The 5,199-nt window shown below is 41.3% G+C and overlaps 1 long non-coding RNA gene across 1 annotated transcript; it reads right to left on the reverse strand.

Annotated features, from left to right (window-relative positions):
• Positions 1-1,732: 1,732 nt before the first annotated feature.
• LOC138929355 (uncharacterized) lies at positions 1,733-2,884 on the reverse strand. The gene is made up of 3 exons (XR_011445730.1): positions 2,621-2,884; positions 2,424-2,565; positions 1,733-2,369 (listed from the first exon to the last, which is right to left on the reverse strand). It is a non-coding gene; the product is annotated as an uncharacterized lncRNA (long non-coding RNA).
• Positions 2,885-5,199: the final 2,315 nt, after the last annotated feature.

A 5,199-nucleotide genomic window follows, 5' to 3' on the forward strand; every position in this document is an offset into this window, starting at 1 on the left:
GTTGATATCTGTATAAACACGATTATCAGACTTCATAAAGATTGCGGAAATTAGTTTCTGGCGGCTGCCTCGAACTGCTTTCCAAAAACTTCGCAGACGCTTGGTTGAACGTCTTGTTTTGCAAACGCAGGAGCAAGAACTGACTTCTCCGAAGATTCGCTGTCTTGCGGCTGCGTAATTCGCTACTCTAACATGGTATGGCTGGTGATGATTGACATTAATTGCTTTAGGTCTGTCCGGTTTGTTATTTGACTCGTCTGGGTTTTTTTTAGTGTACCCTATCAGAATTTACTGCCTCGGATGCGACGTGTTGCAAGACAAGGACAATTGTTGTGCTGCGCACTCTCGATTGCACCTTGGACATCCGTTGGAATCAATCATATGATCCCTGATACAGTGATGGTGGAATGTATGACCGCAAGGAGTAGTTGCTGTTAAATCGCTTGCGCTCAATGCTTGCGTACAAATTGTACAAGATGTAATTTCGCCGCCTGCTGCGGCAGATAAATCGACGTTGCTGCGACGTACTGACATATCGCTAAATATTTTGGGTATATGTAGCGTGTAACGTTAGAAAATCTGACGGGTTACTGAGGATCTGAGCTGCGGGGGCACGCTATAGTATCCGGCTCTAGCTCGTCGGCTTTGGGGGTGGTGGTCTTGCTTGACCCAGACCTCTGCGCTTTATTATTAAAAGAATCGAGAATTGAGCGTGCTTGCGACAAAATAAAAGGAACTAGAACTAAACCGGAATAGAAAACAAATAAATTCAGAAGGAAGGAAAGAGAGGAAGACTAGAGATTTGAAGAAAGAAAGTAAAGGATTGAGAAAGCTAATTTTGCGAGAACACGGCTGTTGTTGTGCTCGCGGTATGCCCACCCAACCTATGATCACCTTCCTTCGGAGGCATAACTCCGGTGACCCCTTCGGATACCCTACTCTCACGGATTCATCAGCAGAGTTCAAAAAGTTTTAGTTTTAGGTATTCATGATTTTAATCGTCTTTTCTAATATTCTTATAGCTAGAATAATCTAGGAACATTGTAAGATAATAGTAGATATAGCTAAAGGAACAATAGATGTGGTAATATTGACCCTAAATAAAACTTAATCGAAATTTCTCTAAGTGTAGCTGATCTAAAGAGGTAATCATTTTTTTTTTAAATGAACAAAATTATACTAAATTCGCAGCTATATTTAGATTCACTTTAACTAACTGTAATTAAGTTTTAAAACTAATATTATTGCTGAAATTCATTTACTTGTTTCAAAACTAAGCTTCATTTTTAATCGAGATCAATTATAATAGATTCCGTAATCTAGATTTTATTTCTATTAGTTAACGTAATTGTTTTAGAGAAAAATGTAAGCTAAGCTCTGCACTGATTTCGAAAAGTTGCAAAAGATGATTCATTTCAATTTCAATTTAAGGAAAGCATTAAGTTAAGGTCACTTCTCTCATTCAATTTGTCGAAAGAACACAATACCATTGGTTATGTAACTCACTCAGGATAATTCCAACGAAGAAGATCGATCTCCGGCGTGGTTCACTGAAAAGGAAATTCGACAGACCCTTGCTTCCTTCAACTCTATAACTTTTCGATGCCATTTAGAACTGGCCTTAATTCATCGCTACTCTAACTTTAACTTTTCTCGATTTAAGAAACTTTATAGATAGTTAAACTAAATTAATTCGAAGAATTTAAATTAATTCTAAATTCACACATTAATTCAAAGTATGTTTTGCCTCTGGGCACTTTCTTCACAGTATTCCAGAATTGTATTCGATTTGTTGACATTTGATTCGCATTTGTCTCTCAAAAATAACTCTGCTTCGCAGCATACTTAAATTGTTTTAATTCGTATAGATCAGATCGACTGCCACAAAAGCGAGAAAAAGTAGTTTGGCTAAATTCGTTAGGCCATGCCAAAAGACAAAAATATTGAAGGGAGGTTAAGTCTGATCGACCACGGCAAAGGCACAAAAATATGGATGTGAGGTTAAATCAGACATGACTCGCAGGTCAAAGTTTCGCTACAGGAACCATGAAAACACAGAGAAATCCCTAAACGGCTCCTGGTAGAGATGCGTTGCTCGATCAGGCAACGATGCGCTGCAGGATTACTCTCCCTCGAAGTTTAGCAGCGCAGCCATGCTAATTAGACATCCTTACGGCTCGTAAGCCCCTCCTAGGAGGCCACCCGAGAGGGGTGCTCCTTAGGACGCTCTGGAGTTCAGCAGAAGTTCTCGATGCTTGTTCCTGAACCCTCTTTAGCTCCTTTTAAAGCTCCTTAACTCGTTACGAGATTACTGCGTCCCGAGTTGACAATTCCTTAACTCGTTATGAGTTCATTACGTGGGGCACGATCTGTAAATGTAATTTAATTAAGACCGTGTCGCACTGGCGGCGGCTATGGCGTACCTGTGCCCCAAAAATCTAAATCCAGGGAGTTTTCCTCTCGGTTCTCCACTGATGATGGTCCCGGTGCCGACTAGGCGCCAGCGGCAGCGGCGAGGAGCCCCGTTTGGGTCTCGGCAGCGCCGACAAAATTTAAGTTTGCGATCTGTAGAAATTTCGAGGTTAAATATACCCAAAAATACAGACGCAAGCTTACTCACTGTATAAAAATCACTTGTGGCACTTGTTCACCACTTTATCTAACCGGATGCCACTTCGCGATTTAATATTTCGCACTTTACAGGCTTTTTAACTTAATTTTCTCGAGTAGAGAGACGCACGTCCACTTCTGCTGCCGGTTCAATGAAAAAGAATGGCCGCAGGAAATGAACTTGACAGCCTGGTCAAAGGACAACAATCTGGCAACGCTTTTAAGCTTGCCATCGATACTTAATCGATATGGCTACACCGATCTATTTCTGATCTGGTAACGCTACTAAGCTTACTATCGATACCTACTCGATATGGCCACACTGATCTATGTCAGATCTGGTAACATCAACCTCAGGATCTCAAATTCAAATTTTAATCGCAATTGGTTTAGATCTGAGATAAAATACTAAACGAATTCTGGTCTAGCCAATCGGGTAAGCACAAATCGAGACAAACTCTGTTCGTTTCTCAAACGAAATTGTTTAATGAATATTTCACTTTGCAGACGCTACAGGCGCCGTTACAAAGCCCCCCTGCCACAATCAGACTAGGGTATTTTTTCCCTAGAGATACCCTAGGCTGATACCGCCTGGAGCGACTTTACTGTCGAATATCCTTTGCGTGATAATTTCCCAGGACTCGACCTTGCAAGTCTTCCAATTCATAATATGAACTTCCTAGCTTTCTCCTTACCCGGGCTTTCACAAATGTGGGCCCGAATTTAGCGTTATATCCGGTTTGAAAGCAACTCTGCTTAAAATTGCGACGGAAAACTTCCTGTCCTACAGCAAAAGATACTTCTCGCGATCGCAAATTATACCGCTTTTCGTTCTGTTCGTGTGCTTTCTGCATTTGCTTAGTCGCATCTTCCCGAATCAATTCGAACGAATCTTGCCGATTGAACATTAATGAACGATCGTCTAACATGTTCAACTTCCTCAACAAGGAATATGTAGAACCTGTGGTTACCATATGTTGACCAAAAGCCATATAGTATGGAGTAGTCCCTATACTTGAATGAATCGAGGATCTTAAGGCACAACATATTTTATTAAGGTACTCGTCCCAGTCCTTTTGGTCCGGACGTAGATAAGCTCTTATGCCAGCGATAACAGAACGATTTACGCGTTCAGACGCATTGGCTTGCGGCGAATGGACAGCCGTTAATGTATGCGATATTTCGTACTGCCGCATCAGTTTCTGAAATGCTTCGGAACGAAATTGAGAACCGTTGTCAGACACAACTGTTTCCGGAACTCCAAAAGTCATAAACAGCTCTCCTTCGAGATATTTAACTACGACACTCGCATTTATCTTCTTAACTGGTTTTAAGAAAATAAATTTAGAAAAATGATCGAGAACAATAAATATTCCGATATTTCCACTTCTAGAACGTGGGTACGGTCCAAGAAAATCAATGAAAATTCGCTGAAAAAGTCTAGCCGTTTCTGGCGCTTTTCCCAAAGGCGGCCTAAGAACTTGACTCGGTGACTTCGTAGACTTACAAGTCTCACAAGAACTAATGTACGCTTTTACGTCAGGCACGAGTCGAGGCCAAAAATAGTATCTTCTCACTCGTTCAATAGTCTTATGTATTCCCCCATGGGACGCTAAAGGACTATTGTGCGCTTGAAACAGAACTTTAGATACTAAACCGTTAGGTATCCATAACTTCCATGCATACTCATCATGCTTTTGTTCACCAGTTAGATGTTCTGCTTTTCTGTATACATATCCGTCTTCAGCTTTAAGATCCGGAAAGTTTGTTTTATTAGCCTTAACTTTTGCTACCAAATCTCGGTATTCCGGAGACTTAAATTCTTCCGAGTTTAAATCAACGAGTAAACCTTCTTGCAGATCTACAGCTGCTATTTCATCCTCGTTTACACGCGATAGTGAATCGGGAACAACGTTCAAAATACCCTTACGATGTTCGATTTTGAAACGATATCTTTGCAGAGCTAATGCCCATCGAGCTAAGCGTGAGCTAAGGTCGTGATTGGACATGAGCCATTTTAACGAAGCATGGTCAGTTATGATTTTAAAATCATGACCTTCTACATAGGCTCTGAAGTCTCTCAGCGCTACTATCGCAGCTAAACATTCTTGCTCAGTCACAGTATAGTTGCGCTGAGCTTTATTCAACTTCTCTGAAATAAATGCTATCGGGCGCTCGTCTCCTTTTTCGGATACTTGCACTAGCACTCCACCAACTCCAGACTTGCTAGCATCACAATGAATGGCGAATGGTTTAGAAAAGTCTGGGCTGCATAAAACCGGAGCTTGACTAAGGCGACTCTTTAACACTTTAAATGCTTCTAACGCTTCGGGTGTCAAGGAAAATTTTCGCTTTGTTGTCATGAGATCGGTCAACGGCGCAGCAATTGTTGCAAAGTTCGGTACAAATTTACGGTACCAACCACACAAACCCATAAAGCTTCTCAAGCCTCTCAGAGTTTTCGGCACCGGAAAATCAGTTATAGCCTTTACCTTTTCAGGGTCGGTTCGAATACCACCATCTCCTATTATGTGACCTAAATAGCGAACTCTCCGCATACAGAAATGACTTTTGCCAATATTGATCGTC

This window comes from Drosophila kikkawai, unplaced genomic scaffold (genome assembly GCF_030179895.1).
Source record: "Drosophila kikkawai strain 14028-0561.14 unplaced genomic scaffold, DkikHiC1v2 scaffold_166, whole genome shotgun sequence".
In the NCBI taxonomy this organism is placed as follows: Eukaryota; Metazoa; Arthropoda; class Insecta; order Diptera; family Drosophilidae; genus Drosophila; species Drosophila kikkawai.